This window comes from Solanum verrucosum, unplaced genomic scaffold, assembly GCF_900185275.1.
Source record: "Solanum verrucosum unplaced genomic scaffold, falcon-dt-bn FXZP01000147.1, whole genome shotgun sequence".
In the NCBI taxonomy this organism is placed as follows: Eukaryota; Viridiplantae; Streptophyta; class Magnoliopsida; order Solanales; family Solanaceae; genus Solanum; species Solanum verrucosum.
In genome coordinates, this window is record NW_026020343.1 from 1,057,092 (window position 1) to 1,075,363 (window position 18,272).

The 18,272-nt window shown below is 36.3% G+C and overlaps 2 pseudogenes; one reads left to right on the forward strand and one right to left on the reverse strand.

Annotated features, from left to right (window-relative positions):
- LOC125837438 (gibberellin 20 oxidase 1-like) overlaps window positions 1-16,632 on the reverse strand; it is a 110,202-nt pseudogene extending 93,570 nt beyond the window's left edge.
- LOC125837428 (gibberellin 20 oxidase 1-like) lies at window positions 5,282-9,777 on the forward strand (annotated as a pseudogene).
- Window positions 16,633-18,272: the final 1,640 nt, after the last annotated feature.

Genomic DNA, 18,272 nt, shown 5'->3' on the forward strand with positions numbered 1-18,272 from the left:
TGGGAAATAGGGAAATCCATGGATTCTTGGGGAATACAAGATAAAACCATATAAAATCACCATTATATCCATAATAAAACATAATTCAATCATTAAAAATGAATTTGAAAGGAATCCATGGGATTGAAGTCAAGCCCTAACTTTTGGGATTTGTAGGTTTGAAATTGGGGGTTTTGGAGGGACTGCATGGATGAAAACTATCCATGAATTAAAAGCTACCATACCTTGGTGGAGAAATCCAACGAATTTGAGTGAAAAAGCCTTTTTCTTCAAACCATAGCTTGATTTTCTTCTTTTTCTTCTTCTTCTTTGGAGTTCTAGAGAGAAGATTTTTGGGGGAAATCGGTTTTGATTTGGGGATTTAGGAATTACGATTTTGATGAGTTAGTTTGGGGGTCTATAAGACTTATATAGTTAGTTTAATTTAATCCAAAACAGCGTCACTTAATATTTTAATAAAAAGGAAAACCCCAAAAGACCCATAAAGCCAACTGCCAAAAGGCAGCTTCTGTGACCACCCACGACTCTAGACCCACGGTTCGTGAGTGGACTCACATGGCATTCTATAGGCCAGTGGGTTTGATCCTGCAACTTACTTTCTGGGGGCTTGACCCATGACCCCCACCCATGGGGCATGGGTCCACCTACGAGTCGTTACTCCCTCTCGTGGGTGGGCTGCCCAGGCCCAATTTTTTATCACCTTTGAAGGGTCCTCTTCAAGGACCTATGGTTCGTCCTTGCGGGGTCATACCTTGATGTTTAAATTTAAAAACATATATTTTGGATACCGAGAGTTATTTACGACTCTAACCCCTACTTTATGCTCTAATTTAGCCTACTAGCTTTCGAAATGTTACAGGCCTCTGCCCCAAGTATGAGGAGGTGGCCACACAGGTTGGAGAGACATAGTCTGATTCAGAGTCGCAGTCCAGCTCTAGTTCTAGTGCAAACCCCACTTCTTCTTCCAAGGCCGATAGCTCAGGCGATATCCTGGTATCTACTAAGCCAGCCCCTAAGGCCTATGATCTGAACAGATAGTGCGTTCTGGGTAAATTCCAGTTGTTTGAGAATGGCACTATGTTGAACCAACACAGAAAGATGTCCAGAATCGTCAGTGAGGAGTGCAGAGTTCTTACAGAATGCGTCCACACTGCCCTAGCTATTGAGGAGCTCTTATGGAGGCACATATGCGAGTGGATGGCATGAAGCCCCGAGACTTACAGCGAGGAGATGACCAGAGAGTTATATCTCTCTTATGCTGCCACCGTCTGGAATTCCATCTCTAAACTGGCCAAGTTCGTAGCTCAGTCTCCACTTTAATCTACTTTGGTGTGTGGTTTCCCAGTCGACATCTCAGAAGCCACAATTCGTCGATTTATATATTGCCCATCGCACACTCTGCCTATTAATACAACAGAGTATGACTACATGATGGGCATTATCCAGAGCGGGTCTTTCCAAAGAGATGCTGATCAGAGAGAGACAGTTTTGAGATGGCTAGCACGTCATATTGTTGAGGATGGGGAGCGCACTGCGTGGGTAAGGATTCCTAGTCTAGTTATTAGGAAGGCGACTCTGAGCTTCGCTGTAAAGTTGTTTTGGGTATTAGTTTGAAATTAATTGTCCCCTACTCAGGCGGACAATATGGTTACATGGGATCGTGTCGTGATGATTGCAGCCATTATAGCAGGGTTGTAGATTGATTTTGCCAGCATCTTGATCGTAGAGATCCACGAGAAGGCCTTCCGGACCACCACCACCCTGCCTTTCCTGTGTTTGATTTTTCATCTCTGCAGGGAGGCTTCAGTGCTTGTTTGGCATTGTGATAGGTTGCTTGATGTGAATATGGAATCGTCTTTGTTGTGAGGGCATTTGAGTACTTTTGTTGAATTTGAACTTGCATTTGAAGCAAGTATTATGAACTTGAGCATCTTTGATAATGGTGAGTCACAATTTGAATCTTTGAGTGCACAATTGATCATTGTATGAGTAAGTTGAGTCTTGTTGTGTGCATTCATCATGAGTCTTTTTTAGCATTGTTGGAGACATCCTCATTGAACTGCTAAACTTGAGTTTTACTCGAGGACAAGCAAATTTTTAAGTTGGGGGTGTTGATGAGTCCGAGATTTAGACTCATTTAGGGCACTGTTTATAAAGATTTAGTGTCCTGAAATGCTTGATTTGTGCCAGAAACTGATGTTAAATCCTTGATTTTCAGGTACATAGATTGAAGAACAAAGCAAAGACACTAATAGGCAAAAAGGAACAAAACAAACTGAAGTAATGAAGAAAGGGAAGCCTAGTGATCCCCAAGGTAACTTGGCGAATCGCCCTGAAGGAAGATACCAAGTCAGCAATGACAAGGAACAGTCGGCGAATCGTCGAGTAGTTCCGCGAGGCAAAGATCGATCGTCCAAAGTTACAAAGCTTGAGGATGCAGAAAATAAGGTTAAAAGGAGATGGAAAAGGCCAAAGGGCGGCTTACCGTGTTGTTCAGCGATCCCAACTTACCTCGCCACCACCACCCTGCCTTTCCTGTGTTTGATTTTTCATCTCTGCAGGGAGGCTTCAGTGCTTGTTTGGCATTGTGATAGGTTGCTTGATGTGAATATGGAATCGTCTTTGTTGTGAGGGCATTTGAGTACTTTTGTTGAATTTGAACTTGCATTTGAAGCAAGTATTATGAACTTGAGCATCTTTGATAATGGTGAGTCACAATTTGAATCTTTGAGTGCACAATTGATCATTGTATGAGTAAGTTGAGTCTTGTTGTGTGCATTCATCATGAGTCTTTTTTAGCATTGTTGGAGACATCCTCATTGAACTGCTAAACTTGAGTTTTACTCGAGGACAAGCAAATTTTTAAGTTGGGGGTGTTGATGAGTCCGAGATTTAGACTCATTTAGGGCACTGTTTATAAAGATTTAGTGTCCTGAAATGCTTGATTTGTGCCAGAAACTGATGTTAAATCCTTGATTTTCAGGTACATAGATTGAAGAACAAAGCAAAGACACTAATAGGCAAAAAGGAACAAAACAAACTGAAGTAATGAAGAAAGGGAAGCCTAGTGATCCCCAAGGTAACTTGGCGAATCGCCCTGAAGGAAGATACCAAGTCAGCAATGACAAGGAACAGTCGGCGAATCGTCGAGTAGTTCCGCGAGGCAAAGATCGATCGTCCAAAGTTACAAAGCTTGAGGATGCAGAAAATAAGGTTAAAAGGAGATGGAAAAGGCCAAAGGGCGGCTTACCGTGTTGTTCAGCGATCCCAACTTACCTCGCCAAATAGCCCTTCCTGGCTTATTTTTGGCGACTATAAATTAGATTTTGAACATTTAGTTTAGTATGAATATTAAATTTGGAGACACTCTTTGGACAAAAAGAATTTAGCTTACAGTTTTTCTTATTCTTTGAAGAACCTTAGAGATTCAATTTGGACATTTTGGAAGAGGGTGTCGAATATTCTTCAAATTGAGCATTGTAAAGCTAATCGATTTGGTAAAAGTTTTTTGCCTTTTATGATGCTTGACTAAAGCGCCAATTCTTGGGGTATGATCATGTGATTATGGGTTGAATTAGTTTATGGGTATTGTTAATTACTAGTTTAAATGTTGAATTAAAGTTAGTTTAATCATTAATTGTTGGTTAATTTATTAGTTGCAGTTGCATATGCAAGTCTACGTTTGTGTTCTTGGCTTGCTCGAGAGAGAGAGAGGTTTTAGAACTAAAATTGTTGATTGATGATTTGTGGGTATTGGGTTGATATGGGTTTAGTTCGAGAGAGTGAATCCTAAACTCAATCCCACCCATCTAGCTCGAAAGAGTGGATGTATTAAGGTGTGGGTTGTTCTTCATTGTCATGTTTGTTGATGTTTGAAAGAAATCATTTGATTCGGGGTAGTTGTTCTAGAGAAAGCTATCTCCCTTATAGTCTAGCATACTCACTAATTTTCACTTGTTTACTAGTAGTTTCAGTTACCCATATATCGACATTTGCCTATAATCGAATACATCCCGAGAATCTATCTCCTTATTGTTATTTAGACTTGTTTGTGACTGTTGTGTAGTTGATAATTGGAATTCAAAACCCCCATTTGACATTCGTGTCACCCCTTTGATTTGATATGTCTTTTTCTAATAATTTATATTCTTATAGTTGATTAGACCACGTTTGCACTTCCTAATTGAATTTAATCACGTAATGCTTCCTGTGGAATTCGACCCCAACTTATTTAGTTGGATTTTATACTGATTTACGATCGTTGAACACCTAAAATTGGATGAGGTGTGATTGAAACATTAAATCAATTTGCAACACAATCATGTCGTCCCAGAACGAGCCCATCCTCAGACACCCGAAGGCAGCCAGTCTAGGGTCTATTATTTCTTGCCAGTCGCTGAATATAGGGCTATTGATTGAGCAGAAGATGGCCATGAGGTCCAAGAAGAGACAAAATTCGCTTCCATTCTCGGTGTTGATCACCAAGATGTGTAGGCGAACCCATGTTCCTCATGATGAGAAGACAGATATGGAGGTGATACCCACATTCTCTACTGACATCTTGCGTAATGAGGCCAAGTACTAGCATGATGAGGGTGACAGGAGGATAGCAGCACTAGTGGATACATTCCAGAAGGTGGACACTAGTATGTTACCTATAGAGGAAATCATGCCTAATAAGACCAATAGGCCCTTAGGTACATCCGCCCCTTCCTCTTTTGAGACTCCGACTGCATTTGTTGCACCCCTTCCCATAGATCTTATGTTGTTGCTGCTTCTGTTTCCCGACCCCCTATCACCCGGGCCATGCTCTACAAGATGGGCAATTTGCCCCAATCTGTTAATGCAAGTGCCTCTCGGGTAAAAGCTGATATGCCTAGGATGATAGAGAGATAAAAAATTGTCGGTTTGAAACCCCTGAGAGTTGAAATGAGGGATCACAAGTTGGCACTAGATGCCCTTACTGTTAGAGTCACAACTTGTGAGTAGACCCGAGGTGCTACTCAGGAGGTGACGACGTTGAAGGCGGATATATTTGGGTTGAGGAGAGATGTGGACCAGTTGGATGTCTACTAATTTCACTTCATTATTTAGGATCATGGAAATTCTTGACACACCGAGTGTAGATACTCCACCTTGTTTTGAGGTGCCTCCAGCTACCACCCAAGATGAGATGAGAGCTGATGATGTTGCCGTTGAGTCAGAGGCTGAGACGGATGAGGAGTAACTGGGTGTTCGTGAGGAGACTATCTACGATGACCTGGTTGACTTGGAGGGTGCCATGTTTGAGACTGCCAGGCAAGCATCACTTAGGGATACTTCTATGGTGGGCTCCAGTAGAGCAAATGATGTTGCGACATTGGGAATTGCTGCCCAGATAGAGGGAGCTGTGGATTTACAGACTTCACCCCAGGTCTAGCATGGTAGGATGATTTTTTTTGCCTCCCTTATGTTCTCTCTTTATACAATTTTTTGTTTTTAGTTGCATTTGAGGACAATTGGGTTTTTTGTTAGTGGGGTGAGGTATTTCCATACCTACCTCTTGTGGGTTGTTTTGTGAATATTAACTTGATTCGGATTTTGTTTTTGTGAATATTAGAGCTTATTGGTTTTTATATATATCTTAGTTGTTGAATCGTGGTTGTTGATAAATTTTGGCCCATTATTTTGATATGAAAATGGTTTTGAACCAAGTTTCAAAATTTTACCACATCTTTTTTGTGTGATTGTGGGTGTGATTGTGGGTGTTCTTGTGCAAATATGGGTGTCGATTGTGGTCAATACTGATGACTCGAATATTTCTCTTAATTGAACGAAATGAATGTGCAACTACGATAAGGTAAACTAAGTTACATAGGCAATATGTGAACTTTTAGCATCTCGTTGTGACTAGCTTGTTATCGAATGAGTCTCTTGTGATGAACGTTGCATGCTAGCTAGAATGTGTGGAGTCTTGTTTGATAACTGTATCAATGCCTTGTGTGGTGAGGTTTTCTTGAACATTGTTCTTGATGACACCTAGGATTTCACCCGTTGGTCTTATTGATTGAGTGAAAGCAAGCAATTTAAATGACGTTAGGCGAAATTTTTAGAGAGTGAGCCAATTTTAATATATCTCTTTGTGGCCAACCTTGTGAGATGTGTGAACCTTGCTTGTCACCTTTTGAGCCTATCCTTTTCTTGGAAGAAACTTGAACAACTTTGACCTCTTTATCCCATCACCTATAACCTTCATGAAGTATTGATTTGTTGAATAGCAAACTTAGGCCAAAATCCTAAGTTGGGGGTGTTGTGAAAAAAAAGGAAAGTCAAGAAGTGTGAAAAATTCCCCCTTTGATGGATTGTTTTGAAAAAGATGGAGCCCCTCCATGTAAAAAGAAAAAAGAGGAAAGAAAAGAAAAAGACTGAAAAAGAGCAAAAATGTTGAAATAAAGTGTGTGAGAATAGTAAAAAAAATGGCGGTGTCCGGTGATTCATGTTTTGTTGAATAATGCGGTGGATTATGAACATGTTTGAATGTGAAAGAAAAGGAGAAAAAGTGATTTTCAGGCCATACATCATAAAGGTAGAAGCCACTAAGCCTAAATGACCATACTTTTACACTCATCCCCATTACAAACCCTAAAAAGACCTTTGTGATCTTTACTGAGGTGAAACAAATGTTGATTGGAAAATAAGGGCAAGCCTATGGGTGGATTCATACATGTGTTCGTCTTTTCTAGTGTGAGAGTTGTATGTGATTGCGGAACTATAAATTTCTGAGAAATTTGTAGGAAGGTGGAATCATCTTTTGTTGTGAGGGCATTTGAGTACATTTGCTGAGCTTGAAGTTGCATTTGAAGCAAACATTGTGAACTTGAGTACACTTGATAATGGTGAGTCACAATTTGAATCTTTGATTGCACAATTGAGCATTGTATGTAGCTTGAACCTTGTGTATGCATTTATGTTGAATCTTAAGTAACAATTTTTGTAGATATTCGTGTTGAAATGATTGATCTTGAGTTTTTACTTGAGGACAAGCAAAAGTTTAAGTTGGGGGTGTTGATGAGTCCGAGATTTCAACTCATTTAGGGCTTTGTTTTTATAGTTTTAGTGTCCTCAAATGCCTAATTTATGCTATAAACTGATGTTAAAGCATTAATTTTTAGGTTTGTAGGCTAAGGAGCAAGGCAAGGTGAAGAAGTGAAAAAAAGTGATCCTGCTGATCACCAATACCACTTGGCGAACCAGCGAGTGGCTCTTTAGCTCGCCAAAAGTTCCAGCGTGCCAGCCCTAGGAAGAACCAACTTGGCGACAGATATGGGTAGTTGACGAATCACCGAACTACTCCACGATGGCAACCCAAATCACCTAAAGTCACAAAACCTTGCAAATTGACGGCCATTAGACATTGATGATGGAAGTGAGCCAAGGGCGGATCGCCGACCTATTTGACGAGGCTTGACTTATTCTGCCCAATGGTCTTTTGGGCAAAAAATTGGGCAACTATAAATTGAAATTTAAAATGAGAATTCAATAGTTCTCACCTAGTTCCCAATTCCTAGACAATTCCCAAGTTTGAGAGTTAGAGTTTCTCTTAGTTTTTGAGTTCCATTGTAGACTTTGAACCTTTTGAGGCTGAAACTTAACAATTGCAAGTGGGTCTTTGAATTTATTCAATTTGGACCATTGTAAATACTTGAGAACCTTTACCCAAATCATGGTTAATGTATTTGGTAACTGTCTCTCTATTTTTATGATGTGTGATTAATACCCCAATTCTTGGGGTGTGATTATGTGATTATTTGTCTAATTATCTTGTGGGTATTGTTGTTTAATGATGAAATTGATGCTTTAATGTGTGTTTAATCATTAGTTGTGTTTCAATCTAAGAATCATAGTTGCAAATGCAATTTTAATTTTGAGTTCTTGGCTTGCTTGAGAGAGATGTTTTGGAACCAAAGCGTTTGATTAATGATTCTAGGTATTGGTTTGATATGGGTTTAGCTCAAGAGAGTGAATCCTCAATTCAATTCTACCTATCTAGCTCAAGAGAGTGGATACATTAAGGTTTTGGGTTGTTTATCTTGTTAAGCTTGTCGATGTTCGAGAGAAGTCGCCTGAACCGTAATAATTATTTGAGAGAAAGCTATTACAATTAAATTCCAGCCTACACATAATATTTCAGCATATTATTGTTAAATTTCAATTACCCATATAGCGTAATTAGCTAATAAACTATCAAATCCCGATAATTCTTCTTAATATTGTTGTTTCCCCTGTTTTTGTAGTCGTTCTAGATATTAATTGCAATCCAAACCCCCCATCTGACATTTGTTGTCAACCCCTTTTGACTTGTTTGTATGTTTTCGATAATTTATATTCCTATAACCACTTAGAATACTTTATAACCTCATAACTGAATTTAAACAAGTACTGCTCCATATGGGTTCGACCCCAACTCTTTGTTGGGTTTTATACTAGTTAATGATCATCTACACCTAGAATTGGATGTGGTGCATTTGAGATGTTAACCAACTTTTTTGGTGACCCTGCCGCCTCCCAACCAACATCTAGGCTAGTTGGTGAAGCGCGCAGGAGTCATGGTTTCTTTCTTGTAGTGAACCACGGAGTTAATGGTAATCTCATCTCTAATTCCCATCGTTACATGGACATGTTCTTTGGCATGCCTCTCTGTGAAAAGCAATAGTCTCAAATGAAAATTGGTGAACATTGTGGTTATGCTACTAGCTTTAATGGAAGGTTTTCTTCGAAGCTTCCTTGGAAAGAGACACTCTCTTTACGATACTCTTCTAAATAAGGTTCATCTCACATAGTTGCGGAATATTTCCAAAGGACATTGTTGTACATTTTATATATATATATTGTCTAAGACTACTCAATTCAAAAGTCTTTCTTTAATTTCTTAAACTTTATATCAAATCAAAATTGGAAAAAAAATGAGTATCTATTTTTCTATTTTTTGATTAAGTAAATGAATTAACCTTTTTTCCCTTTAATTACACAGGAATGTTTTTCAAGATTATTGCAAGTCCATGAGCATACTTTCTCTTAGGATCATCGAACTTTTAGGAATGAGCCTAGATGTACAGAGAAGCCCTTTTAAAGAGTTTTTCAAAGATAATTAATCCATAGTGAGGCTTAACTATTATCCCCCGTGCCAAAAACCAGAGCTCACCTTAGGAACCGAGCCTCACTATGATCCAACATCATTAACCATTCTCCATCAAGATTCTTTTAGCGGACTTCAGGTTCTTGTGGACAACGAATGGTACTCCATCCATCAAAATTTCAATGGTTTTGTGGTTAACACAGGCAGCACATTTATGGTAAGTAAATTTACAAACTAGAACTATATAATAAGCTAATGTATTATGTATTACATACAAATAATTTGTTAAGCAAATAATACATTTTTTGGTGAAAAACATTATAAGATCTTTCCACATGACGCGCAATGATATACATCATGAATTATTAGACTTACAACTTGAATATAACATACTTGGTTTTTGTCCTTTGCAGGCCGTATCGAATCGTAGATACAAAATTTTCTTGCATAGAGCAATGGTTAACAACAACACTCCTAGAAAATCACTTGCTTTCTTTCTTTGTCAAGACAAAGATAAAATAGTGAGTCCACCAACTGAATTGGTGGACTACAACAACCCTTGACTATATCCTGACTTCACATTGCCTGCTCTCCTTGAGTTTACTTAAAAGCATCACAGAGCTGATACGAACACTTTTCAAGCTCTCTCGATGTGGCCTTAAGACAATAATGTAGAAGCTTAAGAGCTATACATAGGAGGTTCAACATTGAAGGCCTTGGAATATTTTGTATAAATGTTGAATCATTGATTTAGAAGTACAAAAATTTGTGTTGAAATGATTTTATTAAGTTAGACACCTAGTATTTAGGAGTTGATTTCTATTTCAGTTTAGCTTTTAATCTGTAAATACATGTCTTTTGCTAGTCAATAATATAAAGTTTTGTAGTGCAATACATAATTTATCCTTCAGCTTTTCTTGCAATGTTATTTTCCTGCATTTCTTTTCTTTCAAAAACTGATAGGTGGATCTAGAGCTATTTTTCCGAAGGGACCTTTGAGTGAAGAGATGGATTTCAAAAATAGTTTTTCATGAATAACTCATGTTGTTTTTAGTAATGAAATTTACCAATGAGAACATAAAATTACTTGGAGGCCCTTGATCTTTAGGAAGGAAGCCGTGCAAGAGGATTATGAAATTAATCTGTTGCAAAATAATCCCACCAAAGCGCAAATCAAGAGTCGCAAGGAAAAGAAAATCATGAAGTCCACGACGGAAGCAACTCTATTTGTTGTTGTCTCAACAACTATTCTAAAGAGAATTATATTTCTCGCATCACCAAAAGAAATTTGGAATTATATTAAGAAAAAATATGTTGGAGGTGAAGGAATTCAAGTTGCAAAGAATAAAAGACTCCAAGAAAATCGAAGAATGCTTGGATAGGTTGCTTGGTATTGATAACAATGTAAGATTTCTACGCACTAGATCAGAAAAAGTAAGAGATAAATATAAACACAAGCAACCAAAGGTTGATTCATTGAATAATTTGACTCCCTTAATTAAGAGGAAATGGAGTGAATGTCAGAACCGTAAGAAACAACCAACCCCCAGATATTATAGAAGAGACATGTGATAACGGTCGTATTAAAAAAAAAAAAGGCAAAGGTTTCCAATGCCATGGGAAAAGACTTCTGTAAATGCAGAACTAGTGAAGGGACTAATGGAAAAGGTAGAGGTAAGAAGAGAGAGAGCGAGCCGGACAAGATCTAGATTGCACTATATCACAACATAGTGTAGATGATGAAGATTGTGGAGTAGCCTTTCTTCTTCTCTATATATGTTAGCTAGTAGTTTGCCATTGAGATGACTTTTTTTCCACTAATAGGACTTGTATTTTTTCACATTAGAGAACTTTGTACTCGTGAGTTCCAGGTTCTGGTATTGGTTCCATTGTATATAGTTCGAATTAGCAACACACTCCGTCGTTAACTTTTGTTAAATTGTTCATAGGTAACAAAATTTTATAATAATTTGTGACTAAATAAGATTAGAAATGGATTTTGTTGTTTAGCTATAAAATTTATCGATCGCTAATTTCTATTTTTAGTCAATTCTTATGTGAACAAGACACTTTAGAAGAGGTTGAAGTGGCTGCAGCAAAAGGTTGCAAAGTAGACAAATTTCTTTTTGAAAAATCTTGATCAACATCTGCATTATACTGAGACACATTTTAATCTAGATCTTGTCAAACTCGTTCTCCCTTTTCCATTAGTCCCTTCAATAGCTCTGCTTTAGCTGAAGTCTTTTTCCATGGAATTGGAGACCTTGCTTTCTTTTCTTTCTAATTGTCCCATCACATATCTCATCTATAATATCGAGGGGGCGGGGGGGGGGGGGAGGTTGTGTCTTAGGATTCTAGCATTCACTCTATTTCCTCTTAAGGGAGTCTTTAATGTCACATCCAAAGAATGGCTTTCTGAATTTTTTGTTAAAGCCAATTATTTCAAAGAATCGATCTTTAGCTGCTTCTATTTATATATATATATATATATATATATATCACTAACCTTTTCTTATCCCATGGATTGATAAAAAAGTTCCCCCAATGGGATCGTCATCATAACTTACATCATCTCTCCTACAGTTTTAAACTGTAGAACTATCCAAATCTATCTCACCTAAGTTTCTCATCTTGGAATTTTCTATACATACAAAACATGTCACATAGAGTTAAGAGAAATCCAATGATTTTATCAAGTTCAAAATACAATAACTTAAGATATACCCCATCAGGATGATTCTCAAGTTGTCTTCTCTTCTCATTTTTCTTACGTATCTACTTCTCTAAATTTGATGTACTTGGCAAGCCCACCAGTTGATGGCCATTTCTATCAATGGGAGAATTAGTAGTAACATTAGAGCTTCTACTCATTGCGGTTCCCTGATGGTTTGTTTTGACATTGTTTGCTGACACTAGCTAAATCTTACTGTTTAGTTGCAGTTTAAAATAAATAATTTTTAACAACATGCTATCAGAGAGATAGTGCATATGTTCTATAGGTCCAACTAAACCTTGTATTTTCAATATGAAACACAAATACATACGTGAAAAACAACTAAAACTATTAAAAGTGCAAAAAGAATATCTAGTTGTGAACACATTGTTTCAAATGTACAATGAGATTAGCATTAAGAATCTTAAAGACTTAAAGGTTAAACTTATCTAGTCTAAATCTTAAATCTTAAATCTCTCTACGCATGATGTCATAATTCTAAGTTTCAATTTCTAGAAAGCCATCGCGAACAAATTATAATAAGAAACTTCTAAAGCCCCACAGAAAACATCATCTTTTGATTTTCCAGACACAAAATGATAACTTTTAGTATATTTTGTAGAGAAAAATAACCTAGAAGGATACTCGACTTTTAGAAAAAAAAATTATTCTAAAATCGTACTCCACTAAATTTGCCTAAAATTTAAGGGCAATTTTTGGAATACAAGATATACTTAAAGAAATGTGACAAGAAAAAGTTTGAAATATTTTGGAATAAGAGAGAGTTATACATCGTTATCAGATATTACACCCTTATAACGATGTACATGCACGTGTTTACCTAAAGTTAAATGGGTACAGACATATGCATATTGGTGTATTCACATAGAAAGCACACAAGTCTGAAAATTAAGATAATAAATTTGAAACATATATCACATCATAAATAAAGCATAATAAATTTTGTATATATGTCATTATGCATTATGTTATTAGTACATACACATATATGCTTTATTAATAGTACAAGGATGGGCAAACTATCCAGTGAACATAGCATAGGAAACTGGACAATATAGATTAATATTTATATTATGAACTAAATAATGCAGTTACAATAAAAAAGATTCAAATACTACATTAAATATCAATAAGAATTAAATTTCTCGTATATCATCCATTAAAAACATGACACATAAGTACTTAGTTATGTTTAGCTTCCAAAAAGTAAGAAAAAATATAGAACTTACTAAATTGAAAAATTAAAAGACCATTATTCTAAGATTGAAAACGATTTCTAATTTTGAAGTTTTCATGAACTTTCTTGATCTTTGCCAAAATAATATTGTTATGTGGTAATTTTACTATCTTTAGAAAAATCACATTTTTGAAATGTTCTAAGTATAAAACGATTTGAGAAAAATACTTAGAAAAGAGTCGTCACTTAATTTTATAAAGAAATTAAGAAAACTTATTTTAAATCTTTAAAAAATTAGAGAAAAAAGGTATGAGGTTCTCATTTATACTTCAAGAAGGTTTTTAAAACATTTAAAGTTTCCGCTAACATACGGTTATCCTATGACTTAGATTAAATTTATTTTTAACTATTGTTTAGATAAATGATTATAAAAATGATTTACAATACTAACTAAAAAAATAGTTAAGCAAAGAATAATTTTTTTATTTTTAATAAAAGGGGACCTTAACTGAAATATTTGAATTAAATAATAAGTTATTAGACTTAGATTAGAATTTATTTGAACCATTTTTAGCAATAATAATTCGAACCATTTGAAAAAAAAAAAAAAATTTACTAAAGATTTCATTAAAAGTATTAAGAGTTGATTAAAATTGAAATTTAATAAAAATAAACTAACAAATAGAATATAGTTAATCATTTGGAGAATTTAATTAAGTTATTAAAGTTAAGTTAAGTCAAAATAATATATTTCACAAGAAAATAGAAGAGAAACAATATTAAAATAAAGTGATAAAACGCTTGGGCAAAGAGCCATCATCTACCAATTATGGCATTTTAGACTTAGAGTCCATCTATTGCCAAATAGCTCCTTTGAGCTTCACTCCGTGGGATTTTGACCCATTTTTGCCTGGGAATTTATGTATACTAGCTTGCAATTCATGTATTCTAGCTTTCAACTTCCCAACGATAGTCAAGGCTTGACTCGATAAAAGAGGGGAAATTGGGCCTCCATGGCCTAACTAGATATGCAAGGAGGGAGGGAGTCCACAATGGACTCAGATGGAATTTTCATGCACAAAAAGAAAAAGTTTGAATTAGGAAAAAAACAAGAAAGGGTAAAGCTTCCAACAAACATATGATCAAAGGATTTACTCATGACGGAGATAAACACACAAATTACTTTAAGAGATAAGAGCATAGTTACAAACTAATACACTTCTAGAAAAAAGGGTTGTGATCATGTATCCAAAAAGAGAGATAATTGTGGCAGCTAAAACAATGCTAACTAATTAAGGAAGCTTTCTTGACTAAAAAATAAATAAACTAACTACATGAAAATGAAGTAAAAGCAACAGGAAACCAAATTAACTTAATGGCTAATCATGGAGTACACATCTTTCAACAACAAGTGCAAAAGAAGTCATTTGAGGAAGGCATGCCCTCTTAGAAATGAATTAAGCAAATATTTTAAAACTAATGCAAAGAAAATCTACCAGCGATCAAGAATAATCCAACAGAGTGATTTTAATAGTAATGTAAAGAACAAAAATCATTTCATATGGATCTTTTAAATGCCCAACTTCTTCAATCATATCATGTTAGTTAATTTTGAAATCCTACGCCTAAATGAAAATGATGCCAACTAGTAGCAAATAAAATGAAAGACTTGATTTTGAAAAGAGAGCAAAACAATGGCAAAATGAATTCGACAAGGATTCAAGTAGAAAGATTTAAGATGAGAAACAACAAAACATGACACTAACCATGCTAGAGATAAAATAAACTCGAACAAAGAAAAGAGGAGCAACAAAACTTGGATTAGTAAGTTTGTTAACCCATTTCATGCTTATAACTTCACAAAGCTAGACAAAACTTCAAAATTTTAACAAAATAAACACAAGATCAGGTACATACTGGCAACGATACAGTACGGTACATGATCAAGGCATTTGAGAAAGAAGAGAGTAAACTACAGCATATCTCATAGAACTTGGTTCAAATTCAAACTTTTCTACTAAGTAGTTAAAATAATGATCACGCTACATCTAAATAGAGAAACGAGGTCTAATTCGAGGTAGCAACAATATGCCCTGAAAAACCTATTTTAAATTATCAAACCACTAAAGAAAACACAGCTTTCAACTCATGCCAAGGACAAGAAACACAATAGAATACATCATCTCAAACTAACACATGACCCGTAAACGATGAACCTTTGTCCACAACTACAATACGACCTTAAGTTTTAGAGGAACGAATTCAAATCATACTAATATGCTAAAACTAACAATAAATAAGAACAAACACTACTGCTCAACCTCAAGCAAGAATCGAACAAGAAAAGATGGCAAATAAGGTCTAATCGAAAACTCAAAACTGAACTATAATCCGCAGGCAACAAATCGAGTACAATACGACCAACAATTTAATGAAAGAATTGTATTGATCAAAACAAAACGCATAATCTTATTCTCATTTAGACTCAAACATACTGAAATAGAAACTATGATAAACTAAATTATAATGCTTAGATTGAAGACGAGCAGAACAGAGAGAAACTAAATGGGGGAGAAATTACCGTTTTCCGGGCAGAGTGACTAGGACAACGACCTTGACCGTGAAGCTTTTACACCAATTCAAATTCGGTTTTGAAAGTAGAGAATTAACACCAAAACACAAAAAATAAAAAGACAAACCTTAGGTTGCCGATAAACCAAGGACTGTGAGATCTTTTATTTTTTTTGTATCTTACCCTCCATTAGGATTTGTTGTTTTTAATATTTTATGTCCAAAATTATCTTCTTAAGAGGTGAGCTGCTGCCTTAAAATAGTTAGGATGAAAGCTTTATATAGACCGAAAAACTAAGGTCGATTGGGAGGGAGGGAGTTCAAATTTGAATTCCCTTACTCATTGTCAAGACAAAGGATGGGACTGTTGAGCAGGCCTGCGACTCCGCGAAAAGGGAGAAAAAGGAGACGGCCACATGATCATTTAGGTTGCTAGGTTATGGGTTTCGCATGGATGATTTCACGCCGGGTTTGCTAGGAAAGATAGTCGATTGTCCTTGCCTGAGATTTTTAAAACTTTCACCCAATGTTCTTTGGAAGTACTCCTCAACTATGTGAGATGAGCCTTCTTGAGCAGAGTATCGTAAAGAGTGTCTCTTTCCAAGGAAGTTTTGAAGAAAACCTTCCAGTAAAGCTGCTGGCATAACCACAATGTGCACCAATTTTCCTTTGAGCTTTTTTCTTTTCACAAAGAGGTATGTCAAAGAACATGTCCATGTAACGATGATCATTAGAGATGAGATTAGAATCAACTTTGTGGTTCACTACAAGAAAGAAATCATGACTCCTGCACGCTTCACCAACAAGCCTAGATGTTTGTTGGGCGGCAACAGGGTCAGCAAAAAAGAAACCCCTTGAGTCAATAAGGGGAGCATGAAGTTCTTGTGCTAGAACACAAGGCTTCTCGCCATCCGGACATATATATTGTATGAGAATGTTGGAATCATTTTTCATATGGGATACATGAAAATTCAATTGTTTTTCCTCACCAAGCATAGGTGATGTTTCATTTGTGATTATACTATAAGTGGTCATTGCAAGCAAGGGTTTGGTTTTTTCTTTCTTGTGCAATATGTCAAAATGGGGAAAAGGATTTAGAAGTAGTTCATTGTGAGGAGCCAAAATGAAGGATTATGTCACGCCCCGAGATTACACCCTGGGCGAGACTGGCAGTCGAGAACCTTTGTTGGCCCAAAGCGAACCCTTGGCCTGACTTAACTTATAGCGGAAGACTTAATCAATAATAAGTAGGCTCAAAAGATACTCATGCAATAACTTAGAATGCCTAGAAATAAATATTCATCTAGCCAAAATGGCAATTCAAGTTTTAACATAAACAATTGAGAATGGAAAGACTAACGAATTATAGATTTCCATCTATGAAGCCTCTAAAGCAATGAGGAATGTCGGGACAAGACCCCCGATCATCCTAAAAACTGAAATACTAAAAACAGTGCAAAAAGGGATCCTCCGAAAAGCAAGTAGGCTCACCAACAGACTCTGAGTGCTCAACTGGATCGACGAGGCGCTAGATGGTGATCCTGGTTACCTGTATATGCATTATAAAATGATGCAGGCCAAGTGAAATCAGTACATTGAATGAATAAGAATGCAAGGGGAAAAGTAAACACAACATAAGCTTGAACTGAATTTTTAAAGAACACTTACCTCGGCTATACTCAACTCTTGAATACTCAACTCAAATGCAGAATTAAACAACAGTAAAGGTGGATTTAATATAAATAATTTAAAACAGTACGTAACAAGTCAATATACATATATAATAAAGTAACATATTTCCATGAGATTTTCTCTAGCCAACAACCATCACTATGAGCTATGTGATGATACAATGTCTCACCCACGCTGCCAAAACTGTCCTACAACTTGTTGGGATATAGAACGCCTTAACTAAGTGGATCCACTAGTCTATGCGAAAAAGCATTAAGGAATCATCTAAAAATTCTGACCCTTTCTACCTACGTTGGCTACATGGTTTATGGGGACTTAAGTTTATGGACTCGTCCCCATATCGATGCTCAATAATACTCCCAAAATACGTAGCTCATATGTTTATAAACATAACACTTTCTCTCTGATTTGAGGTTATTACTGAAAAATCTTATCCTTTAAAATAGATGGAACTAAAAACTACTCATGAAAACTCGTTTGGAAATCAGTGTTTCCTCTCATCTTAAATGTGAAAGCATTTGCTCTTTGGGAGTACTTAGTCCACATACATCATTTTTAAAGAAATGAACTCGACTATACACTTTCTCAACTCAATGCTTATGTCTTTTAAAAAAAAGTTTAAAATGAATGTAATAGACTTTGAAACGATTCTAAGAACTCTCTTGACTTGACTCTTAAGTCTACCTTAAATTTGATTTATGGATTCAAGGGTCATGATCTCATGTTATAGATGATATGATGACGTTTATACGTACCTTATAGTGTAGAAATAAACTAAGAAACAAATGTACGATTCAAGGGAACTCAAACAAAAAGAAGTGGGAAAGGGTAGGAGACCTAGCGACCCTAGCAATCTGAATGGCGCCAAGCGTCAGAGGGCAAACTTCAGAAACTAGGTTGGGGCTCTCTGAGTGGTGCGACGCCCCAGAGCCCAAACTACATAAGTTTATTTAGGGCACTCTGAGTGGCACGGTGTCCCAGTC